Here is a 23,698-nt window from a genome sequence, read left to right as displayed (position 1 = left end):
GATTCACACAACTCTTGCTTTTATTGGTGGTGGTAGTAGATTGGCTTAGCTTTCCAAATTCCTTCCACGTAGTCTTTCACAAAGGTAAACCAATTTGCGTGAGGTCAGGTCACCCAACAAGTGATCATATGCAGAGGAAATTAGAGGCAGGTAAGCACAGGTTCCTTATTCTTGCGTCCTACCTAATGCAAACTAGAGGGACATTAATTAACAAGCATTAGCGAGTAAACATAAATCTAGACGAAATAGAGTATCCAGAAAATGAAAGAAGGGCCATTCATTTATTGTTCCATACATATTACAAGGTAGTATGAGCACGGCGATATATGATGGAAGGTTTAAAACATGTATGCAAGCAGATCAATCATCAAACTAGACACTCGCATTATTTACTTAGTTTATTCGAGCCAGGATTACATGGCGTGTGGTCTATCCGATGACCGGAGTACAGGAGACGATTGGTGGGTCGACAGCGTAGCACCAGACGACGACGCGGTCATATTCGATATTTGGCGGCTCCGGTTCACCCTCAGCCCATATAAAGGCAAACACGTCCGGCCGCTCCGTCTCGATAACTCTAATGGCTTCGCCGGCAGTCAGCCCCACCAGCTCCGGCCACGCCGACTTGTTTGAATGCAGTTCCCTCGGCATGTCTTTCCCTAATAATTAATACGCTAACTGAGAATTAATCAACAAGCATACATAGAAAATAATTGAACAACGCATGCAGTCATCATGCATGGGTGATCAGAGAGAGAGAGAGAGAGAGAGAGATTAATTCCATGGGTGATTAGTCATCAGGGATTGATTAGGAAATTAACCTGCGGATGAGAGGAAGAAGTCGAGGCAAGAACTGCTTGTACTGCAACTGCTCTAGCTCTTGGGATTATTGCATGCGCTTACGATTATAGGCCTAGTGCCCTCTGTATTTATATATGTACCTACACAAAAAACGCATTGCATCTCGTGTCGATGATAACGATGCATATATAATGCTGCATCGCGTCAACCGCCCTCCACCTACACGATTTGTACTTGCAATACGCTGCCGCTGATGCCAACAACCAATAGCATCTTTGACCTGGATGCACTGATGTATTGTCTGATATCATCAGTTTTTAACCAAATGATCCCATGTTTGCTTCATATTCCCTTCGTTTCAAAATATAAGGTGTGTTACTTTTTTCAAAAGTCAAACTTGTGCGTGTTTGACTATGTTTTTAGATTTAAAAAATTATTAATATCTATAATACCAAATTTGTATCATTGGATCCATTATGAAAACATATTTCATATTTGTTTTTCTTTCATTGCAGATGTTCATATTTCATTAAATAATCCTGCTCTAAAACATTTGCATGACTTCCACAGAAATTTATGCACCTTATAGTCCAGAACGGAGGGCGTATATATTGTCTTCTAGATTTCAAATTCGGGAAATGATATGGCATCAAAACTACCACTATGTCGGATACTACAAATTGTGGATGGATGTACACATGTGTTTTAGAAACTCATAGCCCATATCCAAAAATATAAGACCGGTGGCATCCAACGCCGTACGATGCAATGTCTGCCAGCCATTAGATCTGTCATGCTTGTTTCGTCCTCCCTCCCCCTCCTACCATGGACACGCGTGAGGCCACCAAGCTCGAAGCACTACCTCACTACCATCTCGCCGCCACTCGCCATCCTCGCAGAACCTCCTTCCCGCGCTCAAAAACATCGCTCCATGGAGCTTGCAACGCCCGTCCTCGCTGATTCCAGCATGAATGCTTGCTGGCAACCACAGTCTCCTCATCCTCGCATGTTCCAACATTAATCCTCGCCGACAACCTTACAGTTGTCACAACATCCACCCCGTCGTTGTGCTTATACAAACTGCAGTAGACAGTCCCGGCAAAATCATCTGCAAGTCGCGGCTAAACTAAAAGCTGGTCCCAGCAAAAACTTTCGCATGTCATAGCAAAATAGCCATTGTAGGTCCCAGCAAAAACAATCAGTGTCCTCGGATTGAAGTTTTTTCATTTGCCGGTTGTAGCTTCCTCTTCCACAAATTGCAACTTTTACGGTAGCACGGTCCCAGCCCCCAGCTTCCTGTCTCCGGTTGAAGCTTTTTTGGTCATCGGTTGTCATTTTCCCGGTCGCCAATCCTAGCATTTGCCATTGCCGGTTGAAGCTTCTCTGTGCGCCAGCCGCATCCCCGCAGTCTCTGAATCTAGCCAAAAAATATGCCGGAAATCGTAGCAATTGGTGTTGTGGTTGCAACTCCGCTGCGCTCCGATCGCAACAATCACGACACTCCCGCACGACGTGTATGCAAGAATGGATTTGACATATGAAGACAGTTTCACTTTTTCCCATTAGAGGTTAGTGCAAAGTACAAAAAATAGTTAATTTATGCCTTCTAGGCGCATTGACTAATCCATGGTGACATTCATAAGGATATGAGGCTTGTGTCTATGTTAGTGTATGTTAAGTGGTTGGACGATGAATGGCAGGGCAGGCCTCAGAGTGTTATCACCAAGCTTGCCAAAGATATTGTGAGGTTGAACAGGAGAGTGATTGATCTAGAGGGTACACTTACTCGACCTACACGCCAAATAGGGATCGCCGTCAAATAAGGTTTTCGTTCTCGCTCTACGCTGATGATTGCCTTCCATCAGAATAGGCCCATGTAATTGTGTTGTTGGGCCTACTCTGCATCAAATCGCTATACGCTACTGCTGCTCCTTCTCTTATGGGCCCTGATCTACCTTTTTGAAAACAAAAGAGGATGCATGGATATTCTTTGTTGAATAGTCCCATCTTGCTCTCTCATACCGATTTCCCACCAATTTATATATGTTGACAAATTAATTGAAATATGAACAAGTGGCTTTGGGAATAAACAAACTGAGGATGAGAACAGACGAGAGGCAAGCACTGGAGAAAGGTGCGTTCTTGCTGCTATCTCATGTTCTCCTAGTGGCACAATCATGATTTGTTATAGGGTGTCAACTGGTAGTTTTACGAAACCAAATTACTTAATATTTTGATTTTTTTTACCGTATTTTTATGGGGTGTCTTCCCTATGTCTCAAAAGCAACTACCATTTTTTCGCCCATAAGCTATTTTTCGACAATGTAATATTTTTGGGTAGTAAATTTCTTCTGGTCAATAAATCTAATGTGTATAGATTACATTGTTCGTGTAATAGCACTGACTATAATATTAACCCTTCATTCATAGAGCAGCGATACGGTGCCCAGGCTCATCTACACCTGCGATGAAGAAAAATTCAAAACAAAAAAAATAAAAGATAGAAAGATTCTATTTTTTGCATGGTAGATAATTTGGTGCATGAGGTGCGCTTCAAATTTTAGATCATTTGGACATCTGAGTAGCTCTCGGCAAAAGAGACAAATTTGGGGTCTGTAAAAAAGTTTACTTCATGCATTGTTCTGACCCAATTTGTCTTTCTTGTGGAAAGCTACTCATATGTCCAAATGATCTGAGATTTGGAGCGCACCTGACGCACCAAATTATCTACCATGCAAAAAAATATTTTTTATTTTGATTGTATTTTTTCTTGACTGGATGCAGATGAGTCTGGTCTCAGAAATGGATATTCGCGTCATTCATGCTTTTCACCCAATCGTTTGCCCGTATTGGGCTGGCCCGTGTCTCGTCTTGCTGGACGGCTTCAATTTGCTAGCTAACATATTTTGTTGTAGATAATGTACGTTGACCTCCTCTATATGAAAACTATAAGAAAAAATGTCGCCATCAATTTATCATGCGCAACTGATGAGCACAAGGTGTTTGTGCTAATGCTTGAGTGAGTTGCCTTGGCGGCGAGTGGCTGAGTGGCCGCTCAATGTGGTGGTGGACAAGGCCTCGTACAGGACGCTACCCTTAATCGATTTGGTGTTTTTGCCATTAGCGACCTTTGTTACGTGACGATTGGTGTTTGCTCAGACAACCCTGGTACAGGCCTCGTACAGGCCTCGTACAGGACGCTACCCTTGACCCAGACAACCCTGGTACATGGCGATTGGTGTTTGCTCTGTAACGAAGCACGGGCATTGTGCAGGAGATGTTGTATGGAGGATGTGCCCAAGGGACATGGAGGGCGGCCCTCACATCTGTCTCAATAGTTTAGTTTAAAAATTCACTTGTGCTGATGGGATTCAACGACAGGTGTGCCATGTGATGGTCGAGATCATCGCCTTGAGATTGATCATGTCTAGATGTGTTATGGTCAGGTGGACGCTGAGCACCCGTCGACGAGGACGGAAAGGAGGATAATCGGCGACGGATGGGATGTTGCATTAATATAGAGCATGTGGACTTGCACAGGGTGGGAGGAGGGTTTTTTGAGTCATGCTTATTAGGCTAGATGCGTGTGATGTATTTTTCTATACTAGTAGACATGTACGTGCAATGCACGCCGATATGAGGGGAAAATAATAATTAGATGTTGATATTAGGCAGAAAATTAATTACACATTAACAGTAGGTAGGATATCAATTACATGTTAATTATGTGATACTCTATATATTTGGTATATATGTTATTAATTACGTGCTAAACTTGTTGAGCGGTTTCCATTGGAGCAACATAGGTCGTTGAATTGACACAGTTTGATCACTGAGATTTGTTGAATCTGCCTCTCCGGGTCTTTTTATATTGATTATATAGATATAGATAAATTATACTAAATATAGTTGTCACGCAGTACTCACAATCAAAAGTATTGTGAACCTATTTCATGAGTTTCCAATCGAGGAAGGATTGGTGCATTCTTTTAGCATGTCTTAATGTGTTTCCATTTCATATTGTAGCAAAAAAGATATCGTAGTAATTTATTGCATTTATTATATCAGGAGAAGACACATATTGTTCCTCTTTGCTGCTTGCACATACGAGCTTGTAAGAACATTATTCTGACCCATCCTTGCTACAGCAACAAAATGTCCTTCCAAATTGTTTTACGCAAGAACTAGCTTTTCCCTCGTAACCTTGGCTAGCACATGTATCCTTGCATTTACTATCTGAGCAATTCGGCGTATCATCACAATTCCCTATACGAGCTGTGGAGAATAAAATGTAATGCAACAAAAATAATCAGAACACCAAAATAACTCCAACAGATGGAACAAAACTATAAAACTATACGTTCAACTAAATAAAAATGCTTATGTGCCTACCTGATGTATCATATGATTGGGTAGTGATTAAGATGGCCAACAAAGCCACTATGCCTAGTACCCATGTGATTTTGCTTCCAAAAGCCATGGATAATAGCTACACAATCCTTCTGTTGTATAGTTCTTCCGGGTAAAATGCTATAGAACTAGTGATGTCGTTTCTTGTGTTTATATAGAGGGCCACTAAAATTGGTCGCAATCAATGTCTTCGATGTTTGTTCTTTTATGATAAATGGTTTCTCCCATATCCAAGCACATTATTATTAGGATACATCTTGGCAATAAACTCATTCCTATTTATTCTAGTATGCTGAATATTTTCTCCCAAGATCGCACTCATTGGTTGTTCAAGGTAAATCATTAAAAAAATAGATTGCACGTAACGTTGATGTTTTTGGCTTAAATCTTCTACATTATTTTTTTGTCAATCATTCCTATGCTAGCTAGAATTAATCAATTCTACTGAGTATTGGTAAATTGTTGATCCAACGATATGTCAAAAAAGTAGGAACACGGCAGAATCATGTAGTGGTCTATCAGGACAACACCACGGTTTATATAGGTTTAGGCCTCCCCAAGGACAATAGCCTTACTGGTGCATGTATTGCACTGATATCAAAGAAGGATAACAAGGGCCTTGGAGACTAATCAAGATAGGATCTACAACTAGTCGGGAGATGGGATGTGCCATCACGTCTAACATATCCAAAGTAATCCTTACATGGCTATATGGCTTGATTTTTTTTACAAGGCTTCTATAATTGTTTTAGTTTCCTTTGCTCACTGTAATATGCATCATCATCCCATTGCATTGCTCCCATTATTCCATAGACTATAGCATGCCCATATCATTTTGTTGAGTTTGGTTTGCCTTGTTACCAGATTATTTATAGTTTGGAACAATGTTTGTTTCGATCTACATCATGTAGGGCTTTGCGCCAGAGTTGCAAATTCTTCTATTGCTGTAGAATTCTCCGCACTCGACACACGGTTCTCATATCATTGATCAAGTGGCATCTTCATTTGTACACAAATATGGTATGTATACGTTGCATGACTAACCGGCACACAACATGCAGCATGTCTATTCCTAAGTGGTGAGACATGTGTGACTCAACTCTTGGTGGGTAAAGATGTAGACCCTTTGCAAAAGCATTCAATCTGCTCGACTAGCTGCTGTCCACGGTATTGGATAAATTAATATGGTTAGCTCTTTTAAGCTGAGCCCCTTGGCAGGAAAGTTCTAAAATAGGTTGCGGTTAAGTCACTCAGGGTATTGGTAGGCTGTCATGGGGCACCCGAATACCTCTTGGCAAAGCCATAATTCAAGACTATAGAAGATTATTAGCTGAAGCCCTAGTGGTCAGTATGTATTTTAGTTCATTGTTAGTTAGTTGCATGCCTGTCATTTTGCAACAAATACATACACTGACTTGTTAATTCTGGAATTTCTGCGTTGTTAGGAAATTTCCTTAGAGGAGAACATGATAACCCATGGTTGTTGTTATCTCTGAAACCCGGAGCTTTTGTTAATGGCGAGAAGAGGAGGGAGACGACAGAGACTGTATTTTCTGCAGCGCAATGAACTGCTGCGTTTTTGCTTCTCTTTATTCACTGATGAACGACGAAAACGGATCGAGGACGACCCCCTCTACTGGATCGTGCCATCCCACGATCAGGGGCGTGCGCTCGCCGTGAGCTACGGCCTCGGGATCGCACAGACTGCGTCCTCGAGCTCTAACTGAAACCCAACTAACCAGCTAACTGAAAAACAAACTACGCTGCTGTTGCAGCTCTGACTACTTGTCACGCTAGATTATTAGCTAACAATCTCCCCCTAAGCTTGACACTAAGCTAAACCTCGACCATACCAATCCGCGCACGAAGCTGCTGAAACCGTGTGCGCCCAAGTGACTTAGTGAAAATATCTGCAAGTTGATCACCCGTGGCGATGTGCTCCACCCTGATCTTGCCTTCTTCCACACACTTGCGGATGAAATGGAATCAAACGTCGATGTGCTTGCTGCGATCATGAAACACCGGGTTCTTGCACAACTGGATTGCAGACTTGTTGTCGATGAGGATGGTGGTGGCACCGGCCTCCTCTTTCAGCAAGTCCCTCATGAGCCTGCTCAACCAGATCGCCTGACACGCTGCCGTTGTTGCTGCCACATACTCTGCCTCACACGAAGACAGGGCGACGATCTTCTGTTTTTGTGATTGCCAAGTGATCGGTGCTCCTCCCAGGAAGAAGAGATTGCCCGACGTACTCTTCCGATCATTGACATCGCCGGCCAAGTCCGAGTCACTGTACCCAATGAGCTTCCCGTCGCCTCTCTTGACATACCTGCAGCCATACTTGCGCGTGCCTGCAATGTAGCGCAGCAGATGCTTGACGGCGGCGAGGTGCGCCGTGGTAGGCGCCTCCACGAAGCGGCTCACATACCCCACCGCAAAAGTGATGACCGTCCATGTGTGGGTGAGGTAGCGAAGCCCTCCGATGATGCTGCGGTAGTGTGTGGCGTCCACCCGCGGCTCTGGTCCCTCCTTGCTTAACTTGAGGCGCGGCTCCATGGGGACGTGCACTGGATTGCAGTCCGCCATGCCCGCCCACTCCAAGAGCTCGCTGCCGTACGCCGCCTGAGACAGTGTGATCTCCCCGGCCCCCTGCTTCACTTCTATGCCGAGGTAGAAGCTGAGCAGGCCGAGGTCGCTCATGCGGAACCTGCCCATCATCTCCGACTTGAAGCCGTGGATCGCCTTGGCGTCGGCTCCGGTAACGACAAGATCGTCTATGTACACGCCAAGCAGAAGCCGAGCTTGCCCTTCGCCTCGTGTGTACATGGCATGCTCTGACGGGCAGCTCGTGAACCCAAGCTGCTGCATAGTGAGGTCAAGCTTGGCGTTCCAAGCCCGCGGTGCCTGCCGCAACCCGTAGAGCGCCTTGTGGAGGCGATATACCTTGTGCTCCTCGCCGTTTCGTGCGAAACCAGGAGGTTGCTTGACGTAGACCTCCTCCTTGAGCTCGCCGTTGAGGAAGGCCGACTTGACGTCGAGGTGATGCAGCTCCCAGCCACGCTGAGCCGCCGTGCCCACCATGACGCGCACCGAGTCCAGTCTGGCCACGGGCGCGAACGCGTCGTCACAGTCCACGTCCTCTGAGGGAGTCCTGGATTAGGGGGTGTTCGGGTAGCCGGACTATACCTTCAGCCGGACTCCTGGACTATGAAGATACAAGATTGAAGACTTCGTCCTGTGTCCGGATGGGACTTTCCTTGGCGTGGAAGGCAAGCTTGGCGATGCGGATATTCAAGATCTCCTACCATTGTAACCGACCCTATGTAACCCTAACCCTATCCGGCGTCTATATAAACCGGAGGGTTGTAGTCCGTAGGCAATCAACTCCATATACAACAATCATGCCGTAGGCTAGCTTCTAGGGTTTAGCCTCCTTGATATCGTGGTAGATCTACTCTTGTACTACCCATATCATCAATATTAATCAAGCAGGACGTAGGGTTTTACCTCCATCAAGAGGGCCCGAACCTGGGTAAAACATCGTGTTCCCTGCCTCCTGTTACCATCCGGCCTAGACGCACAGTTCGGGACCCCTTACCCGAGATCCACCGGTTTTGACACCGACATTGGTGCTTTCATTGATGGTTCCTCTGTGTCGTTGCCTTTAGGCCCGATGGCTCCTTTGATCATCAACAACGATGCGGTCCAGGGCGAGACTTTTCTCCCCGGACATATCTTCGTCTTCGGTGGCTTCGCTCTGCGGGCCAATTCGCTCGGCCACCTGGAGCAGATCGAAAACTACGCCCCTGGCCATCAAGTCAGGTTTGGAAGCTTAAACTACACGGCTGACATCCGCGGAGACTTGATCTTCGACGGGTTCGAGCCATGGCCAAGCGCGCCGCACTATCTCGAGGGGCATGATCTAGCTCTGCCTCCGGACAGTGTCCTAGAGGCCGCACACGCATCGGTTCCGACCCCTAACTCGGAGCCTATTGCGCCAATCGAGGATGAGCGGTTGGACGTTACCTCGGGGGCTTCGATCTCAAAGGCGATCGAGCCGAACTCTAGCCCCGCACTCTGCATAATCCGTGACTCCGAGGATCCAGACTCCTTTCCGAACTCGGAACCCCCCGCGCCCCTGCCGATCGAATCCGATTGGGCGCCGATAATGGAGTTCACCACCGCAGACATCTTTTAGCACTCGCCTTGTGGTGATATCCCGAGCTTTCTCAAGTCTCTCTCCTTATCAGGAGAGCCCTGGCCGAACTACGGTCAGCGAGGATGGGATACGGACGATGAAGAAATTCAAAGCCCACCCACCACCCACTTGGTAGCCACTGTCGACAATTTAAACGACGTGCTCAACTTCGACTCCGGAGACATCGACAGCATGGATGACGATGCAGGAGGTACCGACGAACCAACGCCCATAGCGCATTGGACAGCCACCTCATCTCACGATGTGTACATGGTGGATACCCCTAAAGGAAGCGACAACGAGGAAAAAGGGGATGGGACGGGAGATCGACCCCCCAAAAAACAATCAAAGCGTCGGCGTAAACGCCGACTCAAGCCCTGCCTCGACAAAAACCCAGCCATAGAGCAGGACGAGCCGGTAGATGACGAGCAGGCCTTAGAGCAACCGTCCGAACAGGGCAACACGGATAGAGAAACCGAACATCCCGCCTCCGGCGAAAACGACATTCCGGACGACCTTACGCCAGATAAACCTATGGAGCAGAAGAATCTCCACGAGAGGCTCGTTGCAACTGCACGCAGCCTAAAAAAGCAGAAGCGGAAGCTAAAAACAGCGGAAGATGCACTCCGGATTAGATGGAGCAAAGTAATCAATACCACAGATAAGTACGGCGACAGTCGCCGCACTAAAAGCTATCCGAAAAGAAAGCTACTGCCTGAATTCGACGAAGAGGCCCTAGAGCCCTCGCATTCAAAAAATGAAAAAGCCACACGGTCGGATAGACGACCCCATAAAGCGGCAAGCGGCGCCGCACCTAAATCGGCATGCGACCCACTTAAGGATTCGCATCATGGCCCAGTCATGTCCATTTATGGCCCAAAAAAGCAAGCTCTCGTAAGCAACGCTATGAAGCCATCATCAGAATCAGGCACACCCAAATACAGGGGCGCCGCACACCCCCTATGTTTCACCAATGAGGTCCTGGACTATGAATTCCCAGAGGGATTCAAACCCGTAAACATAGAGGCATATGATGGAACAACAGACCCTGGGGTTTGGATCGAGGATTATATCCTCCACATACACATGGCTAGAGGAGATGATCTCCACGCCATAAAATATCTACCCCTTAAGCTTAAAGGGCCAGACCGGCATTGGCTTGAAAGCCTTCCCGAAAACACAATTGGAAGCTGGGAAGAGCTCGAGGATGCTTTCCGAGCAAACTTTCAAGGGACCTATGTCCGCCCTCCGGATGCAGACGATCTTAGTCACATAACTCAACAACCCGGAGAATCAGCTCGGCAGCTCTGGAATAGATTCCTCACTAAAAAGAATCAGATAGTCGACTGTCCGGACGCCGAAGCCTTAGCAGCTTTCAGGCATAACGTCCGAGACGAATGGCTCGCCAGACACCTCGGCCAAGAAAAGCCAAGAACAATGGCCGCACTAACAAGCCTCATGACACGCTTTTGTGTAGGGGAGGATAGCTGGTTGGCAAGGTGCAGCCCCAGCGACCCAAGTACATCCGAAACTAGGGATGGAAACGGAAAACCGGGACGCAACAAGGACCATCGCTGGACTAAGGACAAAAGTCCGAAGAGCACGGCAGTCAATGCCGGATTCAAAGGCTCACGACAAAATCAGGGAAAATCCCCCCCCCCCAGGATAACAGGGACGATCCATCCAACCTAAATAAAATCCTGGACAGGATATGTCAGATACACAGTACTCCCAGGAAGCCTACTAACCATACCCACAGAGACTGTTGGGTTTTCAAACAATCCGGCAGGCTCAATGCCGAACACAAGGGGCTTGACACACCAAGCGAAGACGAGGACGAACCCCAAAAGCAGAGCACCAGGAAACAAAAGAACTTCCCACAAGAAGTAAAAACAGTGAACTCACTTCACATAACAAAACGTGCGGCGCCCGTAAAGGTACGCACCACACGGCCCATCCCCAAAGGGTCCTGCCACTAGTTGTCAAAACCGATCATCTTCGATCAGCTAGATTATTCTAGGAATATCAAGAGTCTAGGCTGGACTGCCTTGATACTCGGTCCAATAATTGGCGGACTCCGGTTTTCAAATGTCCTTATGGACGGCGGCACTGGACTAAACCTGATATATCAGGATACAATCCAGCACATGGGGATAAACCCAGCAAGAATCCACCCCAGCAAAACCTCCTTTCAAGGGGTAATACCTGGTCTGGACACCCATTGTATGGGTTTTCTCCGGCTCGAAGTCATATTCGGCTCTGCCGATAACCTCCGCCACGAAAAGCTGACCTTCCATATCGTCCCGTTCTCAAGTCGCTATCAAGCACTACTGGGACGCGAAGCTTTCGCTCGCTTTAACACAATACCGCATTATGCATCTCTTACGCTTAAGATGCCTGGTCCACGAGGAATCATCTCTTTGAAGGGGAAGCACTAAAGTGCGCCTCCCCAAGCGGAGGACTGTGCGGTCGCTTTGACAGCCCCACAGCAAAATGGCTTCACTGGCCAAAAAACTTCGAAATAGGTCATTCAAGACCACGAACGCGGATAGACGAGTTCGGTGCAAAATCATCATTGATGTAGGCCTAGAAGCCATATACCCCCGCACTAGGGGCTCCACGCATATACAATAAGAGACAATAAAGCTCAATCTTATATATCTTACTTTTACTTTTCTTATTTTAAACTTTTTCGGCACGACCCGTTTTCAACTCAGTTCCTCTCTTTTACAGATGAACGTCGTACGGCGCCCGTCCAGGATACGGCACAACGGAGACACAGGCGCAGACGTGCAGTAGGGACCCGTCCTAAAGGATTCTTTTTAGATTAAGACCCTGTGTAAACCTTTTTTACTGTCTCTTGTTGCTACACATCCCCTGGTTTGTTCTTTCTGTTATAACCAAGGAGGAGGCTGGCGTTTTGGCATGTGGCCACGTTAGAATTTTTGCACGTACCTGGACACTAGGGGCTTTTTTAATAAAGAGTGTTGTTTCGCCCGCACTCATAAAGACCGAACACCTTAGGGAGTGTTCGGCGTCGCAAATTTTGGCATTATATGCATCAGCTCCGAATCATGTCTTTGGTCAAATGTTGGGTTGCCCGGCTCCTGAGTTCGGCTACCTTACGTTCCGCTCTATCGGCTAAGGTAGCACCAGGAGAACTACTACGATTGTGCCCCGGTTCGGCCGGGCGAGCACCTCAGTAGAGAAAGCCGAAAACTGACTGTCATGATGTAGCGCGAGACTGGTCAGCCACTCGATGACCTATCGGAATCTATCGGATTCCTCCGCTTTAACGAAGGGCCCCTTCCCGGTCAGGCACATATGCGCCCCGAACTCGGACGAGCGCAGTTGCCACCAAGGGGCTACCTAAATAGTCTCACTGTCAAACTCCTATGGCTAAGTGAAAGTGTTAAAGCATTATAGTCCGGTTGCCTGGCCCGCTGCGCTATCACCTCCTTTATAGGACCAAGACGTTGGGTTAAGTGTGAAAATGCGTCTTCTGTGAGCACCCCCGCACTATGTGCGTGGGGGCTGAAGCCAACGACTGCCATCTTTCAGATTCTATATATATATATATATCTTAAAACGGCCGCACAGGAGGTGTTCCCAATACTTGGAGGCACAAGTATAAAAAAGTCACTACAGTTTATCAAAACATTACTTTATAATTACATATGCTATCATAACATAGCATCTTTCGGGCATTGCGTCTCTATTACACGAGCGCCTTCAAGAACTTCCTGAAAATAGTGCTCGGAGGGTACTCGGCTTTTGTCCGAATCTCGGGACGCAACAATGGTGGTCTCCATCTCTGCCCAGTATGTCTTAACACGGGCAAGAGCCATCCTAGCGCCCTCTATGCATGCTGACCTCTTCATTGCATTTATACGCGGCACCGCATCAAGGAATTGCTGCACCAAGCTGAAATAACTCTTCAGCTCCGATCTCCCCGGCCACAGGTGACCCATGACGTACTTCATGGCGAGTCCAGACAACCTATTCAGTTCGTCCCATTGAGCCAAACGATCATCCACTGCCAGTGGACGCTCTGGATTGTGAAACTGCGACCAGAAAAGCTTTTCCACTTCGCGATCTTTCTGATCTCGAAAGTGTTCGGTCGCATCAGCAGCACTTGCTGCCAAGTCCAGATAGGTATCCTCCACACTCCACATCCGGTCCAACGGAGCAAACTTCGGATCACAAAATTTCCTTCGCAGCATAAAGGGCTTTCTAGCCGCAATCTGTTCGGCCTGACGCAGCTCCTCCTTTGCAGCTCTCATCGCAGAGCGCGCGTCCTTGGCATTGGCAACGGCCTTCTCTAAGTCCGTCTGTTTCGCCTGGTCTTCTTTTTCAAGAAGTCTGCAACGGTCTGTAGCACTTTTTAACTTTTCGGCCATCTCGGCCATCTCTTCCTTGCTTCGGCAATGAGCAGCCTGTTCGGCTCTCAGCTCTTCAAGGGCTTTCCTGGTGGCTGCATCACTTTCGCTGGCTTGTTCTTTAGCTTGGGCAAGTTCTGCCCTAAGACTCTCCACGGCGGCCGCACCATCTGCGTCAAGCACACACATCGTAAGACACAGGCATAAAACTGTTCTTACCTGATGCCGCCCGAGGAATTACATACCTTGAGCCTCATCAAGCCGCTTATTGGCAAGCGTGATGTCGGCATCTGCCACACAACTTTGCCGCTTTAGTTCAGCAAAATCGTCAGTTTGGCTCGATTCTGGACACCCTGCCGCCTACATTCAAAGGCGACATCTTAGACCTGGGATTATGATCCTCCGCGTGCCGTCATTTCTTGACGACGCGCAGAGTCTCAGGGGCTACTATCTACACAGGGCGCATCTTACTCATGCGCAACTGACAAAAGTATACATTATTTAATGTACCTCGAAACCCGTCAGTAAAATTTTGACGGCCTCATACAATCCGCTCTCTACGGATGAAATCCTTTCAATCACCGTGCCCATCAATGCACGGTGCTCCTCTGAGATAGAAGCTCGCCCCAGCAGAATCTTTAGCTCCTCCGGCCGAGCACCAGACGGTGCCGGGCTCGTCCCATGACCTCTTTCGAAGGCCAGACGCGGAGAACCTCGGGGGGGGGGGCGCATAGCCACCTTCCGCCCCTGCCAGATTTGGAGAAACCCTCCACGACGACACCTCAGGGTCGCCCGCCTCGCTAGGCGGCACGGCAGGGGGAGGCGTCCCGCTCTCCATCATCTCCGGAAGGAGATCCCCCGAAGACGAGCTCTGCTGAGAAGGGCTGAGGTTCGAGCTACAAGATAAAGGTTTGGTTAATCTTCTCAGATATAAATCAAGGACTTCCCTCATCCCTCAAAAGGAAAATCTTTTCTCTACTTACGGCTCGCTGGAGGGCTGATCCCCTTGAGGGCGTAGTCCGGCCGAGGAACTCCCCGGCGTCGGACCCTCTGACGAGGATTTTCTCCCCCGTTTCGAGGCCATGGTTTCCGGGTCGTCAGAGGCGGCTCTCTTCTTCCCCTTAGGAGAGGAATTGTCGGTTCCTCCCTTCGGAGCAGCCTCCTTCGAGGAGGCCATAGCTTCCTTGTCCTCCCCCTCCAAAGGCATTATCTCCAGCATCCTGACCAGCACGGGATCCGGCCTGGTTTCAGGAAGGGGAGTCGGACACTGATCAGCTTTGCCTTCGCTATCCACTCATGTTTAAAAGGACGGCTCTTTTAGGGGCAAGTTTATGACAATTATACGGATAGAAGGTCCGGGCACAAGGTTGCTTACTTGAGTATCCGAGCGATTGCAGCTTAGGCCTGCGTCCTCGGTTAAATCCGGACACATCTCTTGTGATCCGAAAAACAGTCTATACATCTCCGCGGGCGTTGCGCCCATGAAGTTCTGGAGAGCTCGCAGTCCCTCTGGATTAAACTCCCACATGCGAAGGGGGCGACGTTTGCCGGGCAATATTCGGTGAATCAGCATGACCTGCGTCACCTTGACCAAGCTGAGGTCTCCTTCCAAGAGATCCTTAATTCGGCCCTGTAACAAGGGCACGTCTTTGGGCAAACCCCAATCTAACCCTCTGTTAACCCATGATGCTAGCCGTGGTGGGGGACCCGAGCGAAAGGCAGGAAGCGCCACCCACTTGGCGCTCCGGGGAGCGGTGATATAAAACCACTCTCGTTGCCACAAGCCCAGCTCCTCTTGAAAAGAGCCCTCGGGCCATGGAGCATCAGCATTTTTGCTTATAACAGCGCGTCCGCACTCTGCGTGTCATCCCTTGATCATCTTCGGCTCCACTTTGAAAGTCTTGAGCCATAATCCGAAGTGAGGGGTAACACGGAGGAACGCTTCGCATACAACGATAAACGAGGAGATATGGAGGATGGACTCCGGAACTAAGTCGTGGAATTCCAGCCCGTAATAAAACAGCAGTCCCCTCACAAAGGGATCCATCGGGAAGCCTAACCCCCAAAGGAAGTGAGACACGAACACTACGCTCTCACCGGGCTGGGGACTGGGGATAGCCTGCCTTTGAGCAGGCAACCTGTGCGGAATTTCGGCGGTCAAGAACTTAGCCTCTCTCAACTTTAGCATGTCCTCCTCCGTGACGGAGGAGGGCATCCATCGGCCTTGAAGGTCGGAACCGGACATTGTCGAAGGTCTGAGGCGCCGGGAATCTGGAGCCTAGGGTGTTGGAACTCGAGGCGACGGGCGAACTTGTTTTGGGATTGGAGAAAAGGAGTAAGGCTCTGGTCTCTTTATAAGAGGTTGAATACCAGGAGCCCTCCCCGTAACCGTTTGGGACTCGCCTTTAATCGAGAAAACATGCTAATGGGCACGATTGGGTTACCCACGTCCGTATTGATGAGAATCCCATAAAAGGGGGGCACACGATCTCTGCTTTGACAAGACATGCCAAGGAAACCGCCTCGCAAAACACGCTGAGGTGGAAAAGTGAAGACGATTCGAGTGAAGGACTTGGCTGTAGTGTGATGACGCACTGCGGAATACGTCAGCAGATTTGATTTGTGTTAATATTATTCTCTCTATGGCAATATGTGGAAGCTTATTTTGCAGAGCCGGACACTACTCTTGGTGTTTACAATCTTCTATGAAGGACTTGGAGGAGGAACCCGCCTTGCAATGCCGAAGACAATTTGCGCGCCGGACTCGTCGTCATTGAAGCCTGGTTCAGGGGCTACTGAGGGAGTCCTGGATTAGGGGGTGTTCGGGTAGCCGGACTATACCTTCAGCCGGACTCCTCGACTATGAAGATACAAGATTGAAGACTTCGTCCCGTGTACGGATGGGACTTTCCTTGGCGTGGAAGGCAAGCTTGGCGATGCGGATATTCAAGATCTCCTACCATTGTAACCGACCCTATGTAACCCTAACCCTATCCGGTGTCTATATAAACCGGAGGGTTGTAGTCCGTAGGCAATCAACTTCATATACAACAATCATACCGTACGCTAGCTTCTAGGGTTTAGCCTCCTTGATCTCGTGGTAGATCTACTCTTGTACTACCCATATCATCAATATTAATCAAGCAGGACGTAGGGTTTTACCTCCATCAAGAGGGCATGAACCTGGGTAAAACATCGTGTTCCCTGCCTCCTGCTACCATCCGGCCTAGAGGCACAGTTCGGGACCCCCTACCCGAGATCCGCCGGTTTTGACACCGACACCCTCCTTCTGCACGAAGCCCCTCGCCACAAGCCTCGCCTTGTGCTTGACCACAACACCGGATGCGTCTTTCTTCACTTTGAAGACCCACTTGCGCCCAATCGCCTGGTGACCTGCCGGCAAGTCAGTCAGTGTCCATGTATCATTCTCCTCGATCGAAGCCATCTCATCCAGCATGGCATGCCGCCAGAAATCGTGCGGCTCAGCGTCGGCAAAGCTGAGCGGTTCCTCCTCCGCTAGAAATAGCTCCTCGGCCATCTGCACCGGCTCGTTTGCCCTGTGCAGGACGTCCGAGACGCGGCGGAAACGGTGCCCAATAGCCGGATCGTCGTCGGCGTCGAAGAGATCTGGTTGCATGGTTGGTGGCGTGACGAAGCCCACTCCCTCCAGAGTGTCCATGGGAGGCGCGCTACCGCCAGGCGAGTCCGGCGTGGCTGCGCCCGCAGCAGTCTGCGGCTCTGCTGGCGTCCCTGGCGTCCTGGCAGCGGTCTTGGACGCGGCCGGAGTCGCTCCCGCGTCACCGTCGCCTTCTTCGCTCAGGTTGCCTCCCGTGTTATGCATGCTATGTGCTCTGGCGACAGGAGGGAGCTCGTGGTGGACGACGAACGGCTCGGCGGTGGGCTCGCTGCCAGAGCCCCAGCTTGCTGCCTCATCGAACACCACGTCGCGTGATGCGTACACCCGCTTGGTTAGTGGATCGTACACTCTGTACGCCTTCGAGCCCGCCTCATAGCCGATGAAGACCATCTTGGTGCTGCGGTCGTCGAGCTTCTTCAGCCCGGGCCGTGTGTTCTTGACGTAGGCAATCCAGCCGAAGACATGCAGGAAGTGCATAGCGGGTTTCTTGCCGTACCACGCCTTGTACGGGGTTTTGCCATCGACGCTGCAGGTGTAAGATCTGTTGAGAATAAACACCGCAGTCGCCACGGCCTCCCCCCAGAACCAGCTTGGCATGTTCTTCGCCTTGAGCATGCTCCTTGCCATGCCGACGACGGTCTGATTACGCCGTTCCACCACTCCGTTCTGCTGCGGTGAGTAGGGCGCGGTCAGATGCCTCTGCACGCTGGAGGTGAACTCGCTGCCCCGGTCCGTCCGGAATGCACGCAGTCGCGCACCTTGCTCTGCTTTAGCTGCGGCGACAAAGTGCTTGATGCTGGCCGCGGCTGCATCCTTCGCCAGCAGAAGCATAGCCCACATATAGCGGTTGTGATCGTCCATGACGAGCATGAAGTAGCGCTTCCCTCCAGGAGTTGCCGGTGCGATGGGTCCGCACAGATCGGCGTGAACCAGCTCGAGCGGCCCTGCCGCCCGGTAGCACGCCTGAGAGGGGAACGAAGCACGCCGCTGCTTCCCCACCAAGCATGCGTCGCAGATCTGCTCGGCGTGGTCCACCAACGGCATCCCGCGCACCATGTCAGCGCGCCCCATGCGCCGGAGCGCGTCGAAGTGCAGGTGGCCTAACCTGGCGTGCCACTTCCACGCCTCGTCGCCGCCGTGTGCTGCCAGGCAGATAGGATGTGCAAGATCCAGGCGCACAACATACAAGCGCCTGCCATTTCGGCGTACCTGGGCCAGTTCGTTTTGGCGGCGATCGTACAACGTCAGGACGCCGCCGTGGATCTTGGTGGTGCAGCCATGCTCGTCCAGTTGTCCGAGGCTGATGATGCTCGTCTTGAGGCGCGGGATGAAGTAGACGTCGGTGAGGGCGCGGTGGTCGCCGCTGCGCACGGTGAACGTGACCGTGCCGCGGCCACGGATAGCCACGCTGGAGCCGTCCCCAAACCTGACGCTCCAGGTGACGCCCTCGTCCAGCTCCGTGAACGCCGACCGATCGCTGGTCATGTGATTGGATGCGCCGGTGTCCAAGAACCAGCGACCGTCGCACGGCGCCTCCTCAGCGCCCAGGTTCGCCTCTGCACGCTCCTCGTTGAGCATGACGTGCTCCCCCGTGCACTGTGTCGGGGTCGCGGCGATCACCGCCATCAGGAGCGTCGGGTCGTCGTCGTGCCCGTCCGTGGCGTGCCCGCCTTGTTCGGCGAGATTCGCCTCCGCTCGCTCCTCGCGGATGTGCGTCTTGCACTCACGCACCCAGTGCCCGTACTTCTTGCAGTGACGGCACTGGTCCGTGGGTTTTGCGCGGCTGCTGGAGCCGCGTTCGCCGCCACGCCCGCGGCCTCGCCCGCGACGTCCGCCGCCGCGTCCTGAGCCGGATCCGCTGCCTCCGGATCCGTCGTTCTCGCTGCGCTGCATACGCGCGAGCCACTCCTCCGCCGTGAACATGAGACGCCCGGCGCCTGGCTCCCCCTGATCGAGGTCGTACCTTTCCTCGGCGGCTCTCAGCCGTCCGGTGAGCTCCTCCACGGAGAGAGTATCCAGATCAACAAGCGTCTCGATTGACAAGGCAATTTGTGAATACCTCTTCGGGACGACGGAGAGGAACTTGCGGACGACTCGTTTCTCCAGAACGGTCTCCCCGAGCTGCGCCATCTGGGCCACCATGTTCGTGATCCTCATGGCGAAGTCGTCGATCGTCTCGCCATCGGCGAAGCGGATGTCGTTGTACTGCTTGGTCAGGGTTGCGAGCTTGGCCTCGCGGACGCGAGCCACACCGAGACGCATGGTCTTGACGGACTCCCACGCCTCCTTCGCCGTGGCCTTGGCGGCGAGAGTAGGCCCCATCTCCGGTGGCACTCCATGCAGGATGGCCTCGAGCGCGAGCCGATCGTCGCTGCGCTCCGCCATGCCCGTCACCACGGCGTCCCAGAGTTGCCGCCCCTCCATCATGAGCTGCATGAGAACAGCCCAATCGGTGTAGTTGGTCCTCGTCAGCTGCGGCCACGCCGCGCCGCCGGTGTCGCGCACCACCCGCGCCATGGATCTCTCTGCCATGACTAGCTCTGAGCCGTCGGAGACCTTTGCGCGCGGCGTCTGTGGCGACTTGTTGCCGGAATCGTCCCCGGCCATGCCCTGGACCGAAGAACGGCTTTGATGCCAATTGTTATCTCTGAAACCTGGAGCTTCTGTTAATGGTGAGAAGAGGAGGGAGACGACAGAGACTGTATTTTGTGCAGCGCGATGAACTGCTGCGTTTTTGCTTCTCTTTATTCACTGATGAACGAGGAAAAGGGATCGAGGACGACCCCCTCTACTGGATCGTGCCATCCCACAATCAGGGGCGTGCGCTCGCCGTGAGCTACGGCCTCGGGATCGCACCGACTGCATCCTCGAGCTCTAACTGAAACCCAACTAACCAGCTAACTGAAAAACAAACTACGCTGCTGTTGCAGCTCTGACTACTTGTCACGCTAGATTATTAGCTAACAGTTGTGTGCAAGTGATTTCAACGAGGTGCTCGATGAGAACGATCAATATGGACTCTGGAGGTCTGCATAGGGAGGAGTGGATGATGGATGGTTTTCTGGAGGTGGTCAATTTCTATCGCTTCACGGATTTGGGCCTAACTCGAAAGGACTAAAGACTAAAGCTAGAATATCTATATATAGTGACAGATGAGGACGAATCGTAACTAGAACGAGACTACCTTCAAACTGCTTAAAATCAAGAAATTGTGGGGATGTTGGAATATCTTGTATTTGGGACTACCGGCAGCATGGAAACAGAAACTCATTGAGAACACAATGGTTGCACACATCTAGAGAACCGACTCTGATCCTTGTGCATTGCTAGTTGGCGTTAGTACATCGGACTGGGATAACGGGGTGGTCGGCAGAGGCTGTTCAAATTAAAAAATGCATGTAGTAGGCATGGAGCGTAACATAGAGGATTATTGGGTGCCGATTAATGGGAGTTTGGAGCATGTCTATGAAGCACTTGGTGAGGTTAAAGACATTTGATACTACGGAAATGGAGCAAGGAGGAATTTGGCTCGGTTAAAAAATAGCTAAAGACTATGAGTGCAATGTTATAAAGAGTGAGAGCTAAATCCCTGTAGAAGGGCTCCGTCGCTACTGCTCTCTGTGCGTAGTTGGTTCGATGCAGAAGCCGGGAAGGTGGATGAGAAGCCGGCTCTGGAACAGATGAGTCGATGGACAAGTGAAGACTGCTATGCTAAGTTCATGTATCTTTATAGAGATTCTACGGTACAAAACAGAGTCAAAGATACTGAGGAAAACTTGCTCAACGCGTTCCTTCGACATAAAAAAAGGAAAATACTCTTTCCTTATAACTTCAGGTGAGTGTTACTGTCTTGTGCATATTCGGTTTCGCTTACTCAAGGTTAAGTGTAATTGATGAGTTATGCGTGCGCAGCTTCCACTTTATTCTGCTATCCATTAAGCATGACGCGCGAGTAGTAACTGTCTTAGACTTGAGACGTAAAGAGCCTAAGCTGTGGGCGGACATGAGTGAAATGCTTCAGAAGTAAGTTCAATCATTATCGCATCATATAGAAAACTTTCTTTCAATTCCTGATATCAAGTAATCATTTTCTTTGTCGGGCAGGGTTTGGAAAAAGTTCACCGGAATGGTTCCGGGTCTAGAGAAGACGGAGCTGCGATTTACACCAATAATTCTACACCCACGTGAAGTTACGAAAGTTCTACATAAATCCTTCTCGCTAGTTATCTCCCCCCCCCCCTGATTTTTAGGGGGTGGGCCCCATCCTCCCCTTAGGTCCAAGAGTAATCCTCCACATAAGTCTACCCGTTAACTTACGTAGAATATCTTCATAGGTCTAGCATTGCTCCATTTACACGGCCCAAAGTAAGTAGTACTAGCTAGTGCCGCACATCTCTCATTGATTCTAGTTTCATCAATACCATTATCATGCTTGATTATCAGTTTGATTGAAATCTATTGTCGTAAAGTGCTTGTGGCAGGCAGGCGGGAATAATTTATGTGGATACTACGTTTGCGAGTTCATGCGCCACTCGACCTCTGAGCGGGGCTACTCTAAAAAACAATTCGAAGTACGTAAAGAATATTCACAATTTTATTTTATTACCATAAATTGTGTGTTGAGTTTCATTCATATATATGTATTGACCCCCTTCTTTAAATTAGAACTAGGAGAAGCGGAACGAACTCCTACCAAATGATCGGATGAGAGCAATTCAAGAGGAATTGGCGGGATTCTTTGTTGACCACGTCATAGCTGAAGACAGAGAATACCATCAGGAATTGCAATGTGATTTTTGGTAGATGATGTTAGGGGTTGTAAGAGATGTTATATCGTATATATTCATCGACGTGTACTATATGTATCGAATAGATATACGGAAACTTGTTGTTCGACCAACAAGCACAGAGAAAGAGAGGTCACTTCTCTCTATATATTGATCATGACGATGTTGTGTAATTAATGGTTCCTTCATTGCTTACTAGCTAGCGTCGAGTTCTCTCTATATGTAGTAGCTAGCCTTGACCAAGCACGGAGACAGAGAGGTCACTTCCCTCTATATATAGTAGCTAGCTAACATAATATGAAACCCCTAAACACCGCAGAACCCCTAAACCCCTCATTTCCAAAAAAAAACCCAGCGCTTGGCAGCTGCGGACGCGTGTCTGCCTTTTAGTCCCGGTCGGTGTTACCAACCGAGACTAAAGGTCCTCCTGCCTGGGCGCCCCACAACGGCCACCTGGAGCCACTTTAGTCCTGGTTCGTAACACGACCGGGACTAAAAGTGGAGGGTATTAGTCTCGATCGTTTTGTCCCGGTTGCAGAACCGGGACTAAAAGACCTCTGGAACCGGGACTGATGCCCTATTTTTTACTAGTGTGCCCACCATTGATGCTCAGTTTCCTGGCATTGGTAATTTGTTGTATACCATTGCTTCTTAGTTGCCTAACTTTGCAAATTAGTTGCCTACAATATTGTGAAGTTGCTTATCATTGTTTTTCTAAATTGCCTACAAACAATATCAAGTTTCCTACCAATGATGCTTAGTTGCCTCCAATATTGCTTAGTTACATATTGGTGATGCTATAGGAAACTTCATACTCATGGTGGACAACCATGAGAAATCCACTTTTTACAAAACGTGGATAGGTGATAATGGGGCATTTTTCACTGTTTTGATCTTTTCAGCAAATCTTAGCACAAAATCAACTCTGTACAAAACTATTTCACGATCTGACCATTTTCAGAAATGTCACGGGTCGTGGCGTTGCTGCACTATATGAAACGGCAAACTAGCTCGCGTTGCTGGCCTGGTCGAGGCGCTACGTGGCAATGCAGACACGCCTAAGTGTCTGGCGTTCCTGGAAACGCCAAAGGGTGTGGCATTGGTGCCCAACTATGAAACGCCAATGTTGGTGGCGTTGCAAGTATCTTTTTACATTTGCCACTTATTTATGTAGGGGTGCAACGCTAGCTAGGTCGGCGTTTTTAAAGAGAGAAGAAACGCCGCAGCTTGTGGCGTTATCAAAAAGGTCAGATCGTGAAATAGTTTTCGAGGGAGTTTATTTTGTGCTAAGATTTGCTGAGAAGGTCAAAACAGTGAAAAAGGCCTGATAATGGGCCGCACATAATGAAGGAAATATGCCCTAGAGGCAATAATAAAGTTATTATTTATTTCCTTATTTCATGATAAATGTTTATCATTCATGCTATAATTGTATTAACCGGAAACATAATACATGTGTGAATACATAGACAAACAGAGTGTCACT

This window comes from Triticum urartu, chromosome 4 (assembly GCF_003073215.2).
Source record: "Triticum urartu cultivar G1812 chromosome 4, Tu2.1, whole genome shotgun sequence".
NCBI lineage: Eukaryota > Viridiplantae > Streptophyta > Magnoliopsida > Poales > Poaceae > Triticum > Triticum urartu.
Note: the sequence above shows the minus strand (reverse complement) of the source record.